Source organism: Rhinoderma darwinii, chromosome 2 (assembly GCF_050947455.1).
Source record: "Rhinoderma darwinii isolate aRhiDar2 chromosome 2, aRhiDar2.hap1, whole genome shotgun sequence".
Classification (NCBI taxonomy): Eukaryota; Metazoa; Chordata; class Amphibia; order Anura; family Rhinodermatidae; genus Rhinoderma; species Rhinoderma darwinii.
The window spans coordinates 154620316-154646609 of NC_134688.1; the positions used below are offsets into that span (position 1 = coordinate 154620316).

A 26294-nucleotide genomic window follows, 5' to 3' on the forward strand; every position below is an offset into this window, starting at 1 on the left:
AAAAGAAAGATGGCTTATGGGCAATCTAATTACTATACTTTAACCGGTTTCTGACCGCTGGCTGTGTATTTACGGCCGGCGGTCAGGGTCCTTAAAACCTGCGCCATAGACTATTTATGGCATGAGTTTTAAGTAGCTTAATGTCGGGTCTCCGGCACTCAGTGACTGCTGTGGATCCTGAGGAGAAGATAGAGGCAGCTTTCGCTGCTTCTATCTTCTCTGATCTTTTTTACACCGCTCAATGAGCACTGTGTATATGAATAAAGGCAGCGGCAGCGCTGTTGTCTCTATTGGTCCCGGTGATCATGTGACTGGTCACATGATTGCAAGGATGCCGTTAGTGCCAGGCTGCTTCTGTGTCTTACTAGACCCAGCTCAGCCCTATTTGTGACAATAGTCACTATAAGAGGGCTGATTTCCCCTGTAACTGTGGCTGCTGTGCAGCCCCAGTTCATGTAGAAAAACATGGTGTAAAAGAAAGAAAAAAATAATAATGTCCCCCAAAAGTCTTTTCTAACTTTTGTGGGACAGACCATAGTAATAAAAAATAATAGTAAAATAAAGTGCAAAAAAAATTAATAATAAATACACATAAAATACCTACCCAAAAAAACGTTCCCCCCTGCCAATCATTGTCGTAACGCTAGCCCTAAACCAATAACCCAAAAAATAGACATGTGATATATTAAAACTTATGGTAGACAATGACGATCACAAATAAAAGGTCTACTGTAGGGTAAAACTATGTTATTACCAGAAACAAATAGCTAAAATGTAAAAAAGATTATTTTTTTACTATTATTTTCAAAATTTAAGCCTAAAAATTCTAAAATAGCAAAAAGGATGTGTATAAAAATTCAAAAAAAATTAACCTGCATTGTCTACGGAAAAAAACAACACAAAAATCATGTCGCTAGCCCAACAAATAAAAAAGTTATAGCCGTTTAACTAACGAGTGCTAAAAAGGGCTAAACTGTGTCTGGTCCTGAAGGATCAAAATAGCCCGGTCCTGAACCGGTTAATATACCAATGGCTAGTACAGAGATCTATCTAAAATATTTTCATACCACAGCCCATAACCATGATAATGGAGCATGCTTTTCTTTTAGAGGAAAGGTGTCACCAACAGTATAAAAGTTTTTGGTTTTTTTACTGTAAGAGACGTAAATCTATGCAGTCCAATGGATAAGGTCACCATATGAAATTACAGCCATAGAGAGGTACAGTAGGGATCCCATGAACCTCTATGGGATTCCTTTTATGGGACACAAAATGAAGTCATCATAAGGCTGTGCCCATTAGACATTATTCTGATTCCATATTAGAGTCATCAAATATTTCTTCTTAAAGGGTTCTGCACACTTAAATATATATTGCATATCCCTAGAATATCACATCAAGTTGTGAGGGAAACAGGTTCAATCACTGGGTCCTCCATTGAAACTAATGTAAGACTTCTATGATAACTCTATAATAATAGAAGAAAAAAATCAAGTGGCTTGAATATTACATGTTCTTGCTTATAAGTTCCATCATCATAACTAGTATATTAATATTGTTTTTGTATTCCTGGCTTATGTAGATTTTACATTCTCAAAGCTAGACCACAGAGCAATAAAACAACTCTCTTCATGTAGAGCTTTCCTCTAGTTGTTGGCGTTAGTGGTCTTTTGGCACTTTGCTCTATTATGCTCAAGTTAACATGACTTGTTCTAACATGGAAAGAGCTGACAACAAATAAGATAAATGTAGGCCACCGTGAATAATGAAAGAATATCATTACATAATATGTTTTTGATTACATTTAACAGCAAACTCTCAAGCTAGAAAAAATTCTTTGGTGTTTTTGTAGAAATTTCCTGTCAAATGACTAGAAATATTTTTTGTTCATATTTCTAAACACGCCTGAATATTAAATGATCAACCTTGTTTTTTTTGAGTCATGAGCATTGTTTCAAGTTACCACCAATGAATATACACCATATGGCAAATAATATCTGGAATCCCCTCCTAAGGACTGAATCCAGATAGTTCAGCCACACCTATTGCAATCAGGTGTATAAAATCAAGCACACAGTCATGTAATCTCCAGAGAGAAACATTGCTTGTAGACTATACATTTTACACTGTCATAGGAGGTCACATTTGCAACAAGTCGGTTTGTGAAATCTCTGATCTGCTAAATCTTCCCCGGTCACCTGTTATTGACATTATTGTGAAATGAAAGCGTCAGTAAACATGGCTCATCCACAAAGTCGTAATCCACGGAAACTCACAGAGCTGGGACGCTGAATGCTAAAGCACAAAGTGTGTAAAAATCGCTTATCCTCTGTTGCATCACTCACTACAGAGCTCCAAACTGCCTCTGGGAATGACATCAGCACAAAACAGTGTCAGAAGCTTCATGTAATGGATTTCAATGGTCGACCAGATGCACACAAGACCTGCCATTTTGGAGATGCCCTGACCCAGGGGTTCGCCATCATCTGCCCTTGTCAAAGTCGCTCATATCCTTATCCTTGCTGATTTTTTCTGCTTCCAACACATCAACATTAAGAACTGACTCTTCACTAATATATCCCACCACTTGACAGGCGCCATTGTAATGATATAATCAATGTTATTCACTTCACCTGCCAGTGGTTTTAATTTTATGGCTGAACAGTTAATGGTCGTGCTTGAAGTGCAGTTATTTCCAGGTCTCAAGCTATGCAACTGTTTTTCTTCAAAAGATCTTTTGTAACCTTTTGTATTAGATCCTCCACATTCCCGCTAGGCAAACTGGCTTCAAACATAAATAAAAATTACATATGTACACTTGAAATACATCACGCTGGCAGATAAAAAAAATTGTTTTCTTCTTCTCTTCTGTCTGCACAGAAACTTTCGCCCCTGAACATGTCATCACTACAGCCAGCAATTGGCTGACGTAGTCACATGGTGCCAGATGAATGCTGTGTGGTCACAGGAAGTAGAAGAGAACCTGGTGATTGGTGGCAAGACAACAATGCCAAAATATATAAAAAATGGTTTGGAAAATACCTTTAAGTTTATCCAGAACTGTAATTGAGATGCATTCAAACATAATCTGTGACTATAAGGGTATGTTCACACGGCGGGGGTCCGTAACGGCTGAAATTACGGGGATGTTTCAGCCTGAAAACATCCCCGTAATTTCAGCCGTACCGGCATGTGCAGGCGCTTGAACGCCGCGTCAATTACGGCCGTAATTAGCGCTGCTATTCATTGGAGTCAATGAATAGCGGCTCCAATTACGGCCAAAGAAGTGACAGGTCACTTCTTCTACGCGGGCGTCTATTTACGCGCCGTCATTTGACAGTGGCGCGTAAATATACGCCTCGTGTGAACAGACAAACGTCTGCCCATTGCTTTCAATGGGCAGATGTTTGTCAGCGCTATTGAGGCGCTATTTTCAGACGTAATTCGGGGCAAAAACGCCCGAATTACGTCCGTAAATAGGCCGTGTGAACATACCCTAACAGACATAATAAAATAAAGGAAAACAAAGAATACACCGATTCAAACGTCCATACTGTATATATCTTAGTAGTAAATCACTAACCGAGACCGCTCTACATAACAAGTATATGACCAACAAAAGAACAGAGTTCCAAAATCTTGTCTATATAAATCTTCATTGAATAAACAAAGTTAAAAACAAAAAAAACAAATGATTGATGGGTCATCCTAAAAAGATGGAGCAAGTAATACCATATAGTAGTGACTAGGGTATACATATAATGCCACCTATATTTAAAAGGAAAACTATTATGTCTCCTAGTGACTCCTAGGAAAAAAGACCAAAGTTACAGACCAGAATATGGTATAAAGCTGGTCACCAATTAAGTGAGTTAAAGCCTACAGTAAAGGTCACTAAAGAGAACACAGAGATTATGCATTTTTTAGAAATATCTCACATGTGGCCCTAGTGTGCTACTGGACTGAAGCACAGGCCTCAGAAGCAAAGGAGCACCTAATGGATTTTGGGGCCTCCTTTTTATTAAAATATATTCTGGGCACCATGTCAGGTTTGAAGGCGTCTTCTGGGGGCCAAAACAGTGGAAACACCTCCAAAAAGACACAATTTGGCAAAGTACACCCCTCAAGGAATTTATCAAGGTGTGTAGTGAGCATTTTGACCCCACAGGCTGTTTGCCTTGAAAATGAAAATCTACGTTTTTTCTAATAAAATGTAGCTATAGCTCAGATTTTTCCATTTTTACAATAGATAAAGGAGAAAAAACACCCTAATATTTGTAAAACAATTTCTCCTGAGTACGGCAATACCCCACATGTGGTCATAAACTGCTGTTTGGACATAGGGCAGCGCTCCTCAAGGCAGTAGCACTATTTGGCATGCAGATTTTGCTGGATTGGTTTCTGGGCACTATGTCCCATTTCCAGAGCCCCTGAGGTACCAGAGTACAGTGGAAGCCCCCAAGAAGTGACTCCATTTTAGAAACTGCATCCCTCAAAGCAGGGTCGATTCTAGTTTTCTGTTGCCTGAGGCAAAAATTTAAAAATAGCTTTTTTCTCACTGCAAATTCCTTTGGAGGAAAGAAACCATCTATCAGCTTCCCAGAGAATCCAAGGATCAGCTGTTTGTCCATCAGTCTTCTGATTAGGAGGAAGTTTGAACAACAGCCCCCTCCACAGAGCTGGATGAAGGAGCGGTGAGAAATCAGCTGAAAAAGGAGGCCAGATTGTACTGGACAGTACCCTATTGCAGCATTCATATGGCTACTGAAAAGTAACTATTAGCAAGCAGTGCTGATTTTTTCAGAGTTTTTATTTTATTTTATATTTGTTCATTATTACATGCAATTGTAGTTTCTATTGTCACCATTTAAAGTACCATATAATGCACTGGGAAACTGAAAACATTTCTTTGCGGGCTGAAATTGGAAAACACTGCGACTCCTTCATTGTTTTTTGGGTTTCGTTATTACGACTTTCACTGTGCGGTGAAAACAACAACTTAACATTATTCTGAAGCTCAATATGATTACGGTGATATGAAACTTAAATATGTTTCTTTATATTTTACTACTTAAAAAAAAAATAAAAAAATTTGTTAAACAAAAAAGAAAGATTTTATTTCACCAGATACAGATTATTTTTTGGGTCGATTGAGCGGTGTGAGAGCTGTAGTTTTTATTGGTACCATTTTTTGGTACTTACAACTTTTTGATCACTTTTTATTACATTTTGTTTTAGAGTTAAGGTGACAAAAAAAAGGCGATTTTGACGGTTTTATTTTTTACGGTGTTCCCCTTGCCAGTTAAATAATTGTTTATTGTAATAGTTCAGACTTTTACGGGCACAGCGATACCAATTTAGTTTATTTTTTTATTTTTTACATTACATTAGAGGAAAAATGGGAAAATATATATATTTTTTGAACATTTAATATTTTTTTTTTCACTACTAATAACTTTATTTCACTTTTGTTTACACATTGTATTAGTCCCCCTAAGGGACTTCAGCCATATACTAATGTATTGCAGTGTATTGTAATTTTTAGGCAACTTTCACATGTGGCCGAATTTTTCCGCTGCTTCTCCGCAACACAATGTGCATGCTGCGGAGGGAAAATTCTGCACTGCAGCCTAATTTCCACACAGTTATTTACCGCTCTGTCTGAACTAAGTTTCCTAAAAATTTATAAATGGATTCTGATGGTGTGGTTTAGAGCCCACCACCCAGACTTAAATTTTGCAATCCTCCGTAGTATATGTATAAAGAAAAAGTAGATCCGGAGTTTATATCTAAAATATAACTCTTACTGTATTTTCATATTACATTTTTATTTTTTTTTAAATATTAACATATACATATGGTAAATACATATGTAAAATAGTCATACATAGTGGATTCTTGCATGGTTTATTGGATATAGCCAGAATTATTTTTTTTATTGATTAGTCAGCTTAGACAGCAATTCATACGTAGTTATCAAAGAAGAGTATTTACCAGGATTTTATTTCATATTTCCCTTGTACTTCTCTTGTACAGATGCTATTAAAGTACATAAAGACTAGGGGGTCAATACCCCCCTACCCGTTCAGATGCTAGATGTCATCTGTTATTGAGTTGATGTAAGGGGACCGGGGAACCTCTCTCAGTATATAAAAAAAATCCTCCCAACACGTTTCCTCACGGCCAAGCGATTCCTCAGGAGAGATAGGCCAGAACAAGCTATATCCAAATTCTGAGGGTGCTGGAACAAATAGTTATGGCTGCCTGTTCAAAGTAGTGCACTTCAGTGAGAGCATGCTTGCCGTGGCACGAGATCGCCTATATTGTTAGGGTTTCAAAGTTGGCGTCTGCTTCTGGCGTCTGACATCAGACGCCAAAAACAGGCGCCAGCTTTGTAGCCCTGTACAAGAGAAACACAAGGGAAATATCAAATAAAATCCTGGTGAATACTCTTCTTTGATAACTACGTATGAATTGCTGTCTAATCTGACTAATCATTCAAAAAAAATTCTGGATATTTGCCATAAACAATGCAAGAATCTACTATGTATGACTATTTGAAATATGTATTTACCATATGTATATGTTAATATTGTGTAAAAAATAAATAAATAAATGTAATCTGAAAATACAGTAAAAGTTATATTTTATATATACATTCTGGATCTACTTTTTCCCTAAAAATGTATAAAAACAAATGTAAAAAAACAGCTGCTGTAGAATTCCACTGCGGACTGTCCACAGCGAAATTCAACAGCAATTCTGCCACATCTGAACGTGGCCTAACAGGCTCCTGTGACAGCACGATTGCTGTTCCTGTCCGTTAGTCCCGGGCATCAGCTGTAATACATAGCTGACACTCACAGCGTATGGCACGGGCTCAGCGCGTGAACCTGCTCCATACATCACCCACCGCACCACGACGTGCTATTACGTCAAGGTGAGTGAAGTGGGTAATGCGCAGCAGATGATGAAAATTGTAAATTACAATTTTCCACTGTTATCCCATTTTAGTGCACAATATGTTGTGCCCAGTTTGTGCCACTGAAGACAAATACCTCATAAAATGTTAATCCGGTTCTCCCGGGTATGGCAATGCCATATCTGTGGGCGTGAACTGCTGTTTAGGCACGCTGTAGGGTTCAGAAGAGTGGGAGCGCCATTTGTCTCTTGGAGCACAGATTTTGCTTGGTAGTTCTGTTTCAGTTTTACTGGTATTTCAGTTTATAATGTGGAGCATATGTAAGCTGGGCGGAGTACATCAGGGCATAAAAGGTGGTTAATAATGGGGTGAATAAATAATAATTCATAGCTATGTGGCCGGTGTCGCACTGATAAATGGCGCTCGATCTTATCCGCTTTTGGACACTGCACATTTTGTGTCGCCATTTTCTGAGAGCCAGAACTTTTTTTTTTTTTCTCCAACTGAGCTGTGTTAGGGCTTATTTGTTGCGGGACAATCTGTAGTTTTCATTGGTACCATTTTGGGGTGCATGTAACAATGCAATTCTGACAATGTTTTTTATTATTTATATTTTTTACAATGTTCACCGTGGACATAAATGACAATTTAACTTTATTCTGCAGGTCGATACGATTATGGCGATACCATATGTATATCGTTTTTTTTTATGTTTTGCAGAGTTTGCACATTAAAATCACTTTTTTTTTTAATCATTTATTTTTTGTGTCACTATATTCTGAGAGCCATAACTTCTTATTTTTCAATCAAAAAAGCTGTGTAAGGGCTTCTTTTTTTTCTGGATGGGGTGTAGTGTTTATTGGTACTATTTTGAAGGTCATTTGACTTTTTGATCACTGTTTATTCTATATTTTGGTAGGGCTGGTGACCAAAAAATAGTGATTCTGGCATTGTTTTGTTTTTTTTTGTTTTGTTTTTTTTTGCGGTGTTCCTCGTGTGGGAAAAATACTATTATAGTTTTATAGTTTGGGTCATTACGAACGCAGTGAAATATGTTTTCTTTTTTTTTATGTTTTTATTTTTTTCCCCATAATAACATACTTATTATAGGGAAAAAAGGTCAGTTTTAGTTTTTTTAACTTATAACTTTTATTTTTACACTTTTATACAACACTTTTATAAATTTGTTTCAACTTTTTTTTTGTCCCACTAGGGGACTTGAAGACCTGCAGCATTGATCTGCTCTAATACATTACACTACCTACGTAGTGTAATGTCTTAAAGCCGTCAGTGTGACACTGACAGGAAGCATATGACAGACCCAGAGACCATTGCCAGGCCTCCGTTTGCCATGCCGTGCAATGGCATCCCCTCACAATTCCGTTGTGGGGTGCCGATCTGCTACAAACCCCTAAAATGCGGCGATCACTATCGATTGCTGCATTTAAGGGATTAATTGCCTAAATCGCCAGCGTTTCACCACTTTCAGGCAACAGGGGAGTGTCAGCTGTCAGGGACAGCTGACCTCCCGGTTCCCGACAGTGTTCACTGGGAGCGGTTCAGTAACTGTACGTCCTTGTGCAGGAAGTAACCCCTCGCCAGGAAGTTCAGTTACGTACTGGCGCGGCTAGGGGTTAAAGAGACAACAGGTTATGGCCCAATTTGATTACACAAAACAATCTCAATCATGCATGTTCGCAAACTTCAGTGCTGTTTTCTTTTACGCATCAATATAAATTGGCAAAAACGAGTGCCTATCAATGATATTGAGAGTCATAAACATTAGAAAGACATGCATTTAGTGATCGCTATTGAGATTGCTTGTATTTCCACCCAACAATTCCACATCTCCTGTCCCGTCTGTAAGGGCAGATTCACACGAACGTTGCGTTTTTGCGCGCGCAAACAACGCAGCGTTTTGCGAGCGCAAAAAACATTTGACAGCTGCGTGTGTCATGCGTGTCTGATGCGCGGCTGCGTGATTTTCGCGCAGCCGGCATCATAGAGATGAGGCTTGTCAACGCCCGTCACTGTCCAAGGTGCTGAAAGAGCTAAATCTTTCAGCACCCTCGACAGTGAATGCCGAAAACAACAGCGAAAAACCTGTAAAAAAAAAAAGATAAAGTTCCTACTTACCGAGAACTTCCCGGCCGTTGCCTTGGTGACGCGTCCTTGGTGACGCGCCTCTCTTGACATCGGGCCCCACCTCCCTGGATGACGCAGCAGTCCAAGTGACCGCTGCAGCCTGTGATTGGCTGCAGCCTGTGCTTGGCCTGTGATTGGCTGGAGCTGTCACTTGAACTGAAGTGTCATCCCGGGAGGTCGGACTGCAGGAAGGAGACAGGAGTAATCGGTAAGTTAGAACTTCGGTTTTTTTTACAGGTTAATGTATTTTGGGATCACAAGTCACTGTCCATGGTGCTGAAACAGTTTAACTCTTTCAGCACCATGGACAGTGACTATCTCCTGACGTCGCGTACCGATAATTTTTTTGCCGGGGTCGGCCAAAACGAGTTTGGCCGAACCCGATAAGTTCGGTACGCTTGTCCGGCTTCGCTCATCGCAAAGACACTCCGTTAGGATGTTCGGAAACAGAAAAGCACGTGGTGCTTTTCGGTTTTCATTCATCCTTTTCACTGCTGTTGCGCGAATCACGCTCGTCCCACGGAAGTGCTTCCGTGTGGTGCGCGTGATTTTCACGCACCCATTGACTTCAATGGGTGCGTGATGCGCGAAATACGCAGAGTTATTGAACCTGTCGCGCTTTTTGCGCAGCAGACAAACGCTGCGCAAAAAGCACGGACTGTCTGTACTGCCCCATAGACTTGTATTGGTCCATGCGTGCCGCGTGAAAACCACGCGGCCCGCACGGACCGAATACATGCTCGTGTGAATCCCCCCTTAACGATTAGAAGATGCCTGTTTACACGAGGGGATGTGACACCGAAACAATCATTTTAAAATGATTGACAAACAAGCAAATTTGTGCTGATCTTGCATTAGCTGCACAGGTTTTTACTGCCCAATGACTGACTTGTGAACTTTTACTCAATATTAAGATTTTTACACTATAATCGCGCCGTGTAAAAGACCCTTAAGAAATCAGATACATAGCAACCATAGGGGAGAAATATGTTTTTTAATCAAATCCTAAGTTACTGGATACCCATATATAATGCTGTCCTTACATTTGAGGTATGGTGACATATGACATTGCCACCAATGTTCTAATCAGCATCAATAGATTGGGATAATATAAAAAGAAAAGAGAGTTTCCTGCTATTGTTTTATCAAGTCCTGCATGAGGAGAGCATCTGTGAGTGCCAAAAAGGACTGGGTAGTAGAAACCACTAGGCGATAGATACCTCCGGGCAGTTGTCTATTCTACTCTCCCTATCATCCAGTACTATGCATTTCAAACACCTGGGGAAAAATGTGTGGATTTCAGACAAAGCAGCTTCTGCAGTTATTAATCTGATGAATTCAAGAAATCAAGGGTAAAGCCAATGCAAACATTACATTTATTCTTTCAGTACTTTTATTAAGCAATGTTTAAGTTTGCATAACTGTGTCAAATGACTGTTGAACCAGTTTTCCCATGCTTGTGACACAGCTAATATATTTAATTCCTGTTAGTGGATCCTGACATTTATAGGGGAATGTAACCTTGGGTGTTTGTTCCTGGAGGGAGGGGAGGAAAATGAGATCAGTCATGTGTACTATCACAGCTGATTATACTATTCCCCACATTCATTTGAGATAGACTTTGCCAAGGGCGTTTCTCAACCATGTTATCATCATCACCATAAGAACTAAGACCACATTCACACAGTGCCAATTTTTTCAGTATTTTTAATCTGTTTTTAAAGCCAAAGCAGGATCCGATCCTAAAGTATAGTGGAAAGATTTATACTTGTCTTTTCTTAATGTTCTCCTGGTTTGGCTTAAATATACTGACGAAAAATACTAACCAAATCTAGGGTCGGACTAGCCCACCAGAAAACCACAGGATTACGCAGTAAATTCCAGTCTAAAGTTTGCACCAAATTGTGTTTCATTTGGTGAAGATTTATGTCCGGATTTTTCCGATGCAGAGAAAAAGAATGAATTAAAAAAAAGAAAAGACCATACTCACCTTCCCTGACCATGCCGTAGTCCCTGTTCCTCTGGCTGGTTTGTGTTGAGCCGGCCTTTCTGGGATGATGTCTTGTCCCATGTGACACTGTAGCCTGTGATTGGCTGCAGTGGCCACATGGGACAAAACGTCATCCCAGGAGGCCGGCTTAACACAGATCAGCCAAAAAGAGCAGGAACTCTTCGCTGTGGGAGTGCCAGGGGAGGTGAGTATGGTTCTTTTGTTTTATTTTATTTTAAATTAGAAAAAGGTTGTTTTTTTTCTACTAGTTGCGATTTTTGCTGCAGAAATGCAGGCATTTCGCAGCAAAATAAGCATCATTTGTCATTTGTTGCAGATTTTTACTTCCCCATTGAACTCAATGGGCAAATCTGCAGCAAATTTGCAACCATTCCGCAGCATAAAATGACATGCTGTGGATTAAAAAATCTGCACTGCAAATTGATTTCTTAACCCCTTAATGACCGCCGATACGTCTTTTTACGGCGGTCATTAGTGGGCTTTATTCTAGAGCGCCGCCAAACTACGTCGCTGCTGTAGAATAAAGTAAACAGAGCAGGGAGCCGTGAAATCTCCCTGCTCTCAGCTGCCAGAAGCAGCTGAGGGCTGGGGGCGTCCCTGCTCTGCCGGGTGAGATCGATATTAGTATCGATCTCACCTGTTTAACCCTTCAGATTCGGTGCACAATAGCGAGCACCGCATCTGAGTGGTTTTGGAGAGAGGGAGGGAGCTCCCTCTCATCTCACTGACACCCGGCGATAAAATCGCCGAGTGTCTGTGTCTTCTATGGCAGCCGGGGGTCTAATAAAGACCCCCAGGTCTGCCTGCAGCGAATGCCTGCTAGATCATGCCGCAGGCATGACCTAGCAGATGCCTGTCCGTTTTAAACGGACAGGCAGTAATACACTGCAATACAAAAGTATTGCAGTGTATTATAATAGCGATCGGAGGATAGTGAAGTCCCCTAGTGGGACTAGTAAAAAAGTAAAAAAAGTTTAATAAAGTTAATAAAAAAAAAAAGTGAAAAAAAAAAAATGAAAAACCCAGCTTTTCCCCTTCCAAAATGCTTTACTATTAAAAAAAACTACAATAAAGCAAAAAAGTTACACATATTTGGTATCGCCGCGTCCGTAACGACCCCGACTATAAAGCTGTTACATTATTTAACCCGCACTGTGAACGCCGTAAAAAATAAAATAAAAAACAATGGAAAAATTGCTGTTTTCTGTTAATCCTGACTTTAAAAAAATGTGATAGAAAGTGATCAAAAAGTCGCATCTACTCTCAAATGGTACCAATAAAAACTGCAAGTCGTCCCGCAAAAAACAAGACCTTATACAGCTATGCCGACGCAAAAATAAAAAAGTTACAGCTCTTCGAATGTGACAATGGAAAAATCTAAAAAATGGCTTGGACATTAGGGCCCAGAATGCCAGCAGGGGGAAGGGGTTAATAGACATCTTCCGCAGTGCGTGGATGCAATTTCTTAAATCTGATCCCCTTTGCTGCTACTGTAATGTAATGTGGATTTTCCGCCCTCAAATTCGGACAGAAAAACCTCAGCAATTGCGCTACGTTGGAGCATAGGCTTATTGTTGCTTTATCCTGTGTATACAATGGTAACAACAAAGTTTATGATGTGATTAAAAATCAACGTCATCAAGTTCTCTATAGATGGAGGGTGGGCCCTGTGAATCATTCCCTCTTGTGGAACCAAGAAACCCTGTCCAACATTGACCAAATCTGCACTGTGCACAGACATGTTGTTTCAGAAATCAATGAGACTGAAAATAAATTTCATTAATCAAAATGCAACTTTAAGTAATGTATGTGCTTGCTGCAGAAATAATGAGTGAGTGAATGAACGAAGTGAAATTTCTGCAACAAAATCTGCCATGTGTGAATTCACTTGGCCTAGGGCTATGTTGGCACTTCTTAAAAATCTGCGTACCAAAAAAAGATTTATATTGTAACGTACTCATAAGCTTCATATGTTTGACAGCTTTATATCCAGATGTTGTTTTTCTTTCTAGGGTACTGAAAAGAGTAATATTTTTTAGAACCACCAATAAGAATACATAATTTGTTGTTTATTTTTTTTAATTATGAAATTCAATGGCAGTGGTATACAATTGCATCCCTTTATTTTTTGCAGTATAAATTTTTTGCATGACGTAGGGAAAAAATATGATGAGAGAGAGAGAGAGAGAGAGAGAAAGAGACAGAGACATAGAGAGAGAAAGAAACCTCATTGAAGCTTGGTCTCATTGCCTCTGCAGCTGCTGTTGGATAGTGAGAAGCTTTCAAGGAATCCTCTCTCCTTAGGCACTGAAATGTTAGCAAACAAGAGTGGGGTGACTTGGTACAAGAGTCATGGACAGGGGATGACCAGCACCAAGCCCTTCAGTCCTGGTTGCCATTATCCAACACTCTAAGGTGGTGCCCCAATTTGATCCTTGCTCTTGGGCTCCCTTTCTTCTGTGTACACACTTTTTTAATATTGGCATTTGGGGATGTAATTGCCAGCTGAACTGGTGACTACTGAATGTGCATGGACAGCCACTGTTATAAAATTAGCCCAGATAGTACATTTAAATGGTATGGAATAAATATGTTTCTGAATAAACCATTACACAATTGCCACTTGCCATTAATGCCATGTTCAATATCCTTCAAATGTGTCATAAATACGTTATCTGACAGAAAGTGGCAGGGACAATTGCAGCAGTGTGATTAAAAGATGTCTGGGGGAAAATGTAGCTTTCCACTGGCACTTTATTCCCCTAACAGAAACACATTTATTTATTTTTACATTTGGTGGTAAAAAAATAGCAATAAAGGATGCGCAGTTCAAACAAATTCTTGTGAGATACAGGTAATTATAGTATTTTTCACTTCACCAGAATGCAGAAAACACCTACACATGAGTACAATTCTCTTCTATTTACTTTAGAATGTCACCCAGCAGTGTGCTGAATGTGACAACTCCAGGATGCGCAGATTCTCTCTCTCTCTCTCTCTCTCTCTCTCTCTCTCTCTCTCTCTCTCTCTCTCTCTCTATATATATATATATATATATGTGTGTGTGTGTGTGCATAAATAATAGAATGGAAGCAGAGAGAAGGAGACTTTGCAAAAATAATGAGGTGGAGTTGTGTGTAAAATGACACTCGCACATTAAGCCCTCTCTACTGGGAAGGGCTTGAAGGCTCAGTCAAAAGCCAAGAAATCTCCTTGTTTACGCCCATTTCCCTGCTTCTAACAATCTGACTAATAGTAATCTGAGCTAGCAAGAAAGACTAGAAAGAGAGGAATGAGAATAGAGAAGCTGGCAGACTACATCTGCAGCTCAATGGAAGGATCTGTCAGAAGTATCTGTCTGCTGCACTACAGCCTGGAAAGGGTTAAGCTCATCAAGTAAAAGTCAAGCTAGCCTGGATATGTGCTCTGAATTTTAAATAAGACAGGGATGCCTGTCACTGGATCAGCTACTGTATTATACCACAAGCTAACTGTGCACTGAGAGCCTCAGCTCGCTCCTTGGGTTGTGCCCATCACTGTGGATATGTTCAAGCTTGCAGCAAAGTTCATTTTGAGATGGCAATGTTTTCCCTTGTGAAAGGTTTTGCTTTGAAGGAAGACAGATACCAGCCTGACTGTTGGGACTTGTTCACCATCTGATCTTATTGCTTCACAGGTAAGAATATGCAGGGTATAATCTATGAGTGGTAACATTATGCAATACATCGGGAGATTTGTTTTAGAATACAGAACAAGTTGTGTAAATAACTATCTGGTGGTATTATAGTTCTGTGGTTACATGACTTTTAGTTCTGTTACTTTTGTACATAGATATAAAAACAATACTTGCTGCACAATAGTAACCTGTTCAGTAAAAGTGAGCCTTTCTTCTGTCCTAAAGTGATGGATGTTAAGCAATATTCAGCAATAAAGTATTATACATTAAGAGAAGCATCTATGCAGGTAGAGTAGACTTGGGTTTTAATTCCCGACGATATCATAATGTGCTATATGTGATTTAACCTACGCTTTGAAACAGGTAGTCTGCATCTGCAAGCCTTGGTCAATTCATTTTAAAACTTGTTGGCACACATATTATGGTTTTAACCCTGTGTATCATGTTTGAACTTTTCAACTAATTTTTGAGTATCTATCTACCTGTCCATCCATCTCATCTCTCTCAAGATATTACATATCTAGATGTTTGTCATTTGGCATAAATCATTTTTATCTTAGTGAGCTAAATGACAGGTTTCACTCTGCTACATCTCTAGATGAGTTAATTTGTCATTTAGCGATTTCCTTTATGCACTGTAATAACTGACTAAAAATTAAGTAGAACTGCGGTCCTATGGAAAACCACAGAAGAGTATGACAAACTCTGTTCTGCTTTGGTAGATAGATAAATATTTATGAAAATAAAGTTCTACAAACCTTTAACATTTGCTATAATTATTTTAAGTATGACTTGTCTGAAATGCAGAAAAAAACTGAAATGCCCTCTGGATTAATTCCTCTTGTTCAGAATGTGTGTTTGGTTTCTTGACTGCAAGGTGTGGTGTGGACATTAGTCATACACAGCTACTTTCAACGCTACCTGTGCAGTTTTTCCATTTTTTTTTTTGTTGGATATGAAAAGCAATCCCTACAGATCTATATTTGTACTTGGCTATACAACTTGATTTCAGCATTAAAAGATGCTACAAATTTTTTTGAATTTATGTTAGTCTATTGGAGAAAAGTATAAATGCATTAGTCTACTGAAATCAAGCTTGAAGTATGTTGTGACCTAAACATTTGTACTTCTTCCCTTCTGTGTACATCCACACGCTGTGTACACACACTGTACATTTATATATACATCCGGTATCCACAGTTTAATGTGTGATCATGTGTCATTTTTTCCATTGTTTGTTAAGTTATTTTTAAGAAGACCCTGCTGGACTTTAATTAAAATCAGAGATGTTTATAAATTACAAACTTGAGTATTAAGTCTCTACCAAAAACATGTTCAGAAATGTGTGTTCTCCAAAACCCAAGCTTTCAGGATGTGATAATTAGGCGAGTGTAAATTCCATTTAATAGCTTTCAGCTGGTAATATACTCGTCTTATTCCTTTTTATATCCAGTGAATACTACAGAGGTCTCACTTTAATTTATATGGAAGAATACTTTATTTCCATACTGTATAGCCATCTAAACATGAAGAATCATAATTACACCAAACTCCTACTCAATGTATTTGTAAGTATCTACAGAACTAGAAGCCCTGCTCCTATATGGGTTAGTAATACTATATAAATTGTTAGTAATTAGATATCCTTATATGACCTTTCATATGACCTTTGGATGTTTGATATCTAAAATAAGAAAGAACAGTTTGGTATAATTAGAAGAAACATTTTCCTTAGAAGACTGATCTACTAATTACTTTAATATGTCCAAAGTTAATAAACACCATATTCCATTATGGTGGCTTCTTAATTCTGTATAATCATTTACATGTGTCTGCTTAAGTATGCCAAGAAAATTCTGTTACTAATGGAAATGTGTAATTTAACTTATGACAGAATTACAGCTTGACCACCTATTATAGGAACTATTCCACAATTGGTACCATATTTGTTGTATTTATTAGGTTAATGATAAAACCTTGCTCAAGAAAGCATCCTATGAATGAGCAATTTTTAATACGTGTAAACAGCAATATCTCTAAAAGCGAGATCTCAAATAGCATCAGGAAAATACTACATACGTGTGTTATGAAATAAGCCAAAATGTACAGATTGAAATGGTTATTTGAACTTTTACAGAATGGATTAATATGACCTGTACTACTAATACTACCCTAAAAAAGTACCTCTACTAGAGAATCTATAGACCTTAAATATGAATACACCCTATAACCTCAGTAGCAGTTGTGTACTTACATCTTTTTAATCCAATATTTCCTCTATATGTTTAGGGATGTGATCAAAGGGTTAGTGAGATCAGGTACTGTACAAACAAAAAATGTATACAATAAATATATGTAGTTATTGTGCAACTCCTGCCCCATGAACCTTCCTAGCTGGCTCTATGGTAAAAATAGTTATGGTCTTTAATAAAAATGGTCATATGCAGTTTCCTCCATCAGTGAATGAACTTGTGGTTATAACTTCAGGACATCAGTTCTTGGAAAGGATTAATTTTTCTTGCGGAGATCCAGCCGGTATGGAGTCTTTAGGGCAATTCTCCCTGGGAAAAAGTATGCAAAATAGCAGTCCACCAGAGGGAAGAAAACTGTTCTAGTGCCATTTGTGGACAGTATCGTCTACAGATGAGTATCCCTGGTTTGACTGAAAACCCAGCCATTTTTTTAAAGGCTCTTGAAAAGGTCGGCATTGACTTACAGGGTAGCCACCTATAGTTGGAACTAAAGAGACAGGGCATCTCTCCTACAGGAATGCTTACCGACAGTGAATAATAGAAATACGACACATAGATGGACTTCTATAAGGAATGTAATCCTACATTCAAAATACCCACTAGCATATTAAAGCGCCATGTCTACACGGTGAGAAGACCTTTAGATAGCGAAAAGTTGTGCAAATAAGTGGAAACCTTTTTTTTTTAAGTACCAATAGAATTAAGAGAAAATTAAATGTGATTTCTATTGATTCCCTTCGTTTTATATTTATGTCCTATTCATTACAGTTAGCATTAAAGTTGGCTATACACTTTAGATAGCTGTCGGCCAACTCTTGTGACCCACAGCCATCTCACTTGACCCCCCCCCCTATAAACATACGTGCTCAGCTTGGGCAAGCGTACATGCTGATCCTTGTTTACTGTGACATCTGCCATTGGGAGACAGTCTCTATACACATTAGTTTGTTGGCAGATGTGGCCAAAATTAGTGGGATCATCAGGCAATAATCTAATGCTTTTGTCACTTAGTTTAAAAAAAAATGGGGATTAGAAATAGATAGATTAATCATTTTTCCATCATCTGTTTTCCATTTACAAACTGTACAATTCAATGCAGAAGCGTAACTTGAAGCTCCAGGACCCAGGACTTCCCCTCTATCACGTGTCATTTATAGTACTGTCTCCTCATAGCCGGCTCCAGGGCCTAGATGAGATTGCACCCTCTACATCCTCTATCATTATGCCCCTGATTCAATGGGATCCATTAGGAGATCATTTTCTAAAGATAGTCAGTCTGTAACGTCTATGGCCACGGACCGTGCTGTGAGTTCTCGGCAGCATCTCCCTCCTGAGAGACGCAGGCACTCACTTCCTGGTCCAGACACTGTCTCCCGCAGGGCGCGCGCACCCGCGCATGCACAGCCTTAAAGGGCCAGTGCGCGCACAGTTGCAGAAAATCTGCAAATAGCCGAGAATGCTGCTGGACTATAAAAGGGACTCTGCCCTCTTCATCATTGCCTGAGCGTTGTTGGAGACCATTTGCAATGACAAACATTAGGTAACACAAGTGTTTCCCATTCCTGCTGCCTCTACCCTGTATCCCGTGCTACCGTGCCTCTGTGCCATCAACAGTTGCAGTCGCGTTGTGTCTTTCGCTGCATCTATTGTGTCACACCCCGCCAGGTGTCTGTCTACTGTCGGAGCCTCATCTTAGCCTGAATCCACTACTACTGTCTACATTGCCTCGGGTACCCTTTCTGGACTATAAACATTGTATTGTACCTGTTTGGCTAGCTGCTATCCCGCTACGCGGTACGACCTAGTGGGTCCACACCCCGCACCGTTACGCAGTCTAAAAGTGGATCAGTAATGCCTCTGCAGCTCTTGTTTAATTTCCAAAAATACAGATTAGAAAGAGATGTATGAAATGCATTGGCTGATATATTTTCACTTTCTCCTTCATGTTTCTTTTATTCAAAACAAATAGTGTGAAATAATGCAAATTGGAGCATAACCTTATTCAAATTAACCTAACTAGTAATAAAACTGATGTACATTCTCAAACCACAGACTCAACTCAAGCCCTGAATCAAACAAATGAGACCATATTTCACGGAAATCACACCCCTTCTGAAAGCTACACAAGAGTAGTTTCCAGGCTAGCCTTTGGGTTTATAGACAATGCATTGCACAACTACATAGTTATATGGTTGAAATAATGTATGCTTTTCATCTGTTCTATCAATTCAAATGAATCACAACCATTCTAAGGCTAATCTTAGGGGACCTCTGTGCTTTTAGCGAAGGGCAGTTGTAATCTGACTCTGTTTTCTGCCTGTCAACCTCATTTAAAAGGCTGTGGTTGTTAGGCAGTGTATTCTTAGAAACCAACCTGTCTCAAATGACTTAACCATTTAGCTCAAAGCTTGATTGTCACTGCTGGTAGAACTAAATGCAAATATATGAAAAAAAACAAACTTTGCCATTCCAACCAAGCCATGTTATTCCACAGCTAAACTTTTGTTATTCATCACAATTTTTTTTTAAATGTATGTGGAGAACCTATTGGACAGTGTGTAAAAAAAAAAAATAAGCTATATATCATTTAAATATTATATGACTATAAGATCAATCGTACTGTCACAGACAAAAAATAAACTATTTAAATCTAGCATGCTATTTTGGTTGTTTAAATAGCTGCCAAAAATCTATCATGGCCGATGCACATGTATTATACAAATGAGCTTGTGTTCTTCCTTACCTCAACATATCCTGAGATGTGTGGCGTGAGATGACCAGCTTTGAAAAAAACAAAAAACAAAACATGATTTGCTGATATTGTCACAAGATTTTTATGCTTTATGTGTCTAAGTGTGGACACCCAGTGGTTGTGAGAAGATTTGCAGTCTGCCAAGGGTTTCACGAGAAATTGGAGCCCTTAACTAAATTCAAACAAAAGTAAGGATGGACACATCTGTACATGCTGTACTTCCTCTGTACAGCAATGGTCCTCCAGGTGAGATAAAAGTACCCTGGACCTGCATTTATGACTGAACCAAAAACAGTCTCATGGAAATAGTTACAAAGTTAGTATGGTTAAAAAAAGACACATGTCCATCAAGTCAAAGCAAGGGATGGGAGAGGGTGTGGATGAAGGGAAGGGGTATGGCTAAACTTTAGAACTTTGTTTTACCATTATTGATATGAAAGGAAAGTAAAAAATCCATAAAGGCATGAATCGATCTGCCCTAAATAGGAAAAAACTCCCTTCTGTCCCCAAGTGCGCTCAGACTGCATCAACATCTAAACAAGACATTTATATATCTTTTATATATTTATAGGTTGATATTATTTTATTCTAATAAATTATCTAAGGCTTTTTGAATCATCTACTGTTTCTGCTGTGACCAGCTTTTGAGGTAAGCTATTCCACCGATTCACAGCTTTTAAGATTAAGTAGATTTGTCACCTCTGGAGATTGAACTTTTTTTTCCAGATGGAGGGAGTGCCCCCTTGTCTTTTGAAATTAGTTCACATGGAACAGTTTTTCACAATATTTTTGGTATCGGCCATTTATATATTTATACAAGTTAATCTTGTTCCCCTTAGTCGTGTCTTTTCAAGACTAAATTAATTTAATTATTTTAATCTTTCCTCATGATTAAGATCATTCATGCCCCTTATTAGCTTAGTTGCTCCTCTTTGTATTTTTTCCAACTCCAGAACATCCTTTCTATGAACTGGAGTACAGAACTGAATTGCATATTCTAGATGAGGCCTCACTAATGCTTTGTAAAGTGGTAATATTACATCCCTATCCCGCGAGTCCATGCCTCTTTCAATACACGACAGTACCTTGCTGGCCTTCTACTAAATAACAGCATGCAATATCAATCAGCTGCTTCTGTTTGCTACAAGTACACCCAGATCATTCTCATCAAGTGACTCTACAAGTTTAACCCCTTCCCGACATATGACATACAGTTACGTCATAGCTGGATAGGGGAAGTATGGAGCGTGCTCACGGAGTGAACCCGCTCCATACCATGCGAGTGTCGGCTGTTTGCTACAGCCGACACTTCAGATTAACGAGCGTCATCGCGATCCCGCTCGTTTAGCTCGTTAAATGCTGCGGTCAATAGCGACCGCAGCATTTAAATTGTTAGAAAGAGGGGGCGGCCCCCTCTAACAGCAAATCGCGCCAACCGCAACGCAATCGCTAATGAAGGCCCCTAGGTCCGCCATCTTTGTCAGAATCACTATATACTGCAATATATTAGTATTGCAGTATATCGTGCAAGCGATCTAACGATTGCTGGTTGAAGTCCCCTAGGGGGATTAATAAAAAAAGTAAAAATGAGTTAAATAAAGTTTTTTTTTGTGTAAAAAAATAAAATAAAATATTAAAAGTTAAAAAAAAAAACCTTTTCCCATTTTCCCCCTAGAGCATAGTAAAATAATAAATAAATAAACATAATATGTATCGCCGCATCCGTAAAAGTCTGAACTATTACAATATATCATTATTTAAACCGCACGGTGAACGCCGTAAAAAAAATAAATGGAAACGCCAGAATCTCTATTTTTTGGTCACCTCATCTCCCACAAAAAAATGAAATAAAAAGTGATCAGACCGTCGCATGTACACCAAAATGGTATTAATAAAAACTACTGCTTATCCCGCAAAAAGTAAGCCCTCATACTACTTAATCGACTGAAAAATAAAAAAAAAGTTATGGCTCTCGGAATTTGGCGACACAAAATAAATTTTCTTTTTTACTCTTAGGTATTTACTTGTCAAATATAGAAAAAACTATCTGTATTTGGTATCACCATAATCATATTGACCCACAGAATAAAGTTAACTCATTGTTTTAATTGCACAGTGAATTCCGTAAAAAAGCCATGGAGGAATCGCAGTTTTTTTCATTTTCTACCACACAAATATATTTTTTTCCCATTTCCTAGCACATTATATGGCAAAATAAATGGTGCTTCGAAAAACTACAACTTGTCCCGAGAAAAATCAAGCCCTCATAGGACTATATCGATGGAAAAATAAAGATGTTATGGCTTTTAAAAGGTGGGGAGGAAAAAACGAAAATTAAAATCTGAAAGCTGTTTACAACGGGAAGGGGTTAATACCCCCGTAGTATATCTGGTGCATGCAGATTATTAGTTCCCGGATGCATAACTTTACATGTATCCACATTAAATCGTATTTGCCAAGTGGATGTCCAAATACTTAGAATGTCCATTTACTGTATTTAACTTTCTTTGACCATCCTAGCCAATATAGGCACTGCCTACATAAAATACTGTCTTGTTTTGCATATACAGAGCTAAAGCACCAATTTAGCAGCACTGCCTTCTCTTAATCCCCAGTGACCAGCTCCCTATTACCATTATTTAGGACTCCTACATGTTCTAAACTTGTTTTTTGTTTTTTGTTTTTTTTACATTTAAACACTTCTTGGGGCTATGCTTGACTTTCTTTGGCCACCTGCCTTTACATTTTGTATTTTAGCCTATTTTATGACATTTTAAAATTATTTTTTTTTTTTACAGATTTTCAATCAGTCAGTCTACAACTGACCCTCAGATTTGTATTTTTTAGATTACTTTATTTGTCATTTATTGAGGTTTAAGCCATGTGGGGTTTTAATTTAGTCATTTATACTTGTAACCTATAGGAATACATTTTTCAGTATAAAGTCGATTTAAAGCACTCCCATTTAGTATAGACAAGAAAGTAAGGATTTAATCCAGCGCTGAGTCTTGTGGGTCTGTTAAAATAGGAAGCTTCTTCCAAGTTTTATTTTCAACAAAACTAAAAACAATAAAAGTTGTGAGTGCGGGTAATTCCAAAGTACAATAGAGGATTACCAGAAGCCATGACTAAGGACGCAGTTAGCGTCTGAAACGCGTAGGCACCGCTCACACTGCTAATCCTCTATTGTACTTTGGAATTATCCGCACTCACAACTTTTAGGGTATGTGCACACACACTAATTACGTCCGTAATTGACGGACGTATTTCGGCCGCAAGTACCGGACCGAACACAGTGCAGGGAGCCGGGCTCCTAGCATCATACTTATGTACGACGCTAGGAGTCCCTGCCTCGCTGCAGGACAACTGTCCCGTACTGAAAACATGATTACAGTACGGGATAGTTGTCCTGCAGCGAGGCAGGGACTCCTAGCATCGTACATAAGTATGATGCTAGGAGCCCGGCTCCCTGCACTGTGTTCGGTCCGGGACTTGCGGCCGAAATACGTCCGTCAATTACGGACGTAATTAGTGTGTGTGCACATACCCTTATTGTTTTTAGTTTTGTTGAAAATAAAACTTGTAAGAAGCTTCCTATTTTAACAGACCCACAAGACTCAGCGCTGGATTCAATCCTTACTTTCTTGTCTATGCTAATATGTATACCGACACGAGGACCCGTGCGCTAACCATACAACATATCCGTGATAAGTTGAGCTGAAGGAAACCTCCTATTTTTTCCACTCCCATTTAGTGTCTGTAAATCATTATTTGACATTAGTTGCTCCCAGTCTATGTCCTGAAGTGCAGAAATTGGGGAAATTGGCCCTTTTAAAAAGAAATGTTCGTCTTTCACATCATTTTGTCGTTTACAGTTTAGGCAAGATGAAATTATATTGTGTTTACTGTTATCAAGGTTTTAACAAGTTCTGCACTGTTAGAAAATACTAGACCCAACATAGCATTACTTTTTGTCGGAACTTCCAGAAGCTGACCCATAAAGTTATACACAATAAGTCTCTGCGTTCTTTGGAGGTAGTCTTCTAATATTCTGCCCATATGTTTCTGCACACTCTTGCTGTCTTTCAACGCTTCAATGTCTTTCATTGATTACAGTGTAATAGAACTCTTGTAGGTTTGTTGCCCAACTCTTGTAGGTTTCCTTACTTCTATAGTGCTACAGTACCCGTGTTTCACTATTTATTATATGTCACTTCTCTATCTAATTTGCAACTGCCAATAAAATAAATGTTTATAAAGTAGGTAGCTCTGAATGAACAGCGCAATAGGTCCCATCTGAAAACCTTTGAATCTAGCCATTAATGCATTGAATTTAGGAGGATATTTAAAAAAGCACTTGTATGGTAAGACTTTATTTTTTTTAATATAATTTGCAATTCTTGCAATTATCAGAAGGCTTTGCAGCAATTTATGACGTCCTCTTGATGGCAGGTCAAGACATTGCAGAATCTTCACTGTTTTGCTCTTTTAGAATGTTTTGAGATGGCCATAAATGATACTGCTGAGGACAGGGATTTGGCTGCAGCGATCATGTGTGTATATGAGCACGTCATCGCTGCAGCACTTTCAACACAGATTATCAGGGAGCACCGGATACGTTTTATGGCATTTCTACCCTTTTTCCGATCTCAGAAACTCCTTTAATATTTGCTGCAGAATTGTGCAACCGTTGACTGGTCTCTTCAGCAAAGGGCGAAGGTTTGTAGGTGCGAAGGTTTGGGAAAAATCTCCTAGTTAGAATTAAAAATTATTGCACGGTTCTGTGAAACCTGCACCAACTTTTCTCCGTTTTCAGCGTGGATTCATAAAGGGGTTGGTGGATAATAGACATAGATATAGACGTATACCTTTTTATAATGTAGCTTTTACATAATGTCATAAAAACTAATGTACAGTAATGCTATCTGTCTAAAGCATCTGTCTAAAATTTTCGTAGTCTAATGCTCGACAAAGTATGCCTGGGTAGTGGGTATCAGTGGTAACTTCATTTTACTCTCTGTATGTAAAGGATTATGCCACTATGGATTAGTTGAAATATGACATTTTGGATAGCAGCTTATATCTATGCAGCTTATATATGCTACATAGAGTTTGACTATTACTTTCTCGTCATAATGCTTTCTACCATACTAATAATTTATCTGTATTTGCATTTCATGGGATTATATTTTGAATATGGAAGAACTTAAAATGCTAAAAGTTATATTCAAAATTCAAGTCTAAATAATTTTTCATGATTTCTGTAAATAAAATACCACTTCTGGGTGCTAAGGAAGTCTACATCCCAGAACTAACATGCCAACTAAAGATAACTACGATTTGATTTATTTCCTAGTCAACCATGACATTCTTCTTAACTCAAACCAGAAAAAAACCCGCTAGTTTTGTCCAAGTACTTAAGCAGACATATCCTATGTTGTCTGAGTATCAGGCTGACTTTTGCGTAATTGAGAACTACATACTTGCCGCATACTGAAAGTCAAACAACACCTCTTAAGTTTTACAAGCAGTTGATAAACTTCTGCAGTAACATAAACATGTCTTAACTACAACAGGCACAGGATCAGGAAAAGGCCAACACTTCTCTTTTATATTCTATTTTAAAGATAAGCAAAGAATGGTTTGGTTTCTGACTTGATTATATTCACCAAATACACTTCAGTATAAATCACATCTTGGTGTATATTGTACACTGGATTTCTGAAATGTCTAACTTTAGGTAAAGTAAATTTCCACTCAAATAAGTGTTTTTCTGTTTTATGTAAATAAAGCTTAATCACTGTATAAATTTAAATTAGTAAAATTTTAAGTAATTAAGTCTCTAACGTAATAACGTATAACATAATCTCTTTCTTCATATTTAGTGTAGTGCCCCCACCTGAGTCTTGATAGGAGCTCAAGAGGTATACAGAAGGGCTTGTCACTTCTGTGAGGGGTTGACTCAGAAAACCCCCGCCCAGATTGATACACACGTGATACACTATGAAGTTATATACTAACAGAGAAAGGTAACATGGAACAAGGAAACTATTTAATATTTAGATTTTGGATTAGGTAAAGTTACAACTTGGTTGTGAGTAAATTCTCTCCCCCTGACAGTTGGATACAACCAGCTAGGACATCCAGATAGGAGTAATAATAACAATCTTATAAAATATCAATAGTGTGACCACATTAATATAATAAACTCTGATGGATGACTCTGCTTATTCTCTCATATACAGTCACCGCACACTTTCTACCAATCTACTTATATGCACGTGCACACTCTAGATATATGCACTAAACTATACTTTATGCTGCTGTCTGTATATCAATATTTTGGGGCCCCATTGCCGCGGATGGGAACAAGGTTTAGAAATCGTAGGTGCACTTAATAAGAAGGGAAAGATTTGTAGTTTGAACATTAGGTGAAGCAGTATCTCTTGCTTGAGAAATAGATTCCAGCAGTTACAAAGCTGTGAGTCTTTATTTATCACGTCCAGTAGTATCCCAACCAGATGGGGAGACACAGT

General features: G+C 38.5%; 1 protein-coding gene across 1 annotated transcript in view; it reads left to right on the plus strand.

Moving 5' to 3' along the window:
• The first annotated feature begins 14341 nt into the window (after positions 1–14341).
• Positions 14342–26294, plus strand: part of SLITRK6 (SLIT and NTRK like family member 6) — a 56744-nt gene continuing 44791 nt past the window's right edge. The window contains exon 1 of the mRNA XM_075850268.1: positions 14342–14754. The gene's annotated coding sequence lies outside the window, so the exon portion shown is untranslated. The remainder of the gene's footprint in view (positions 14755–26294) is intronic.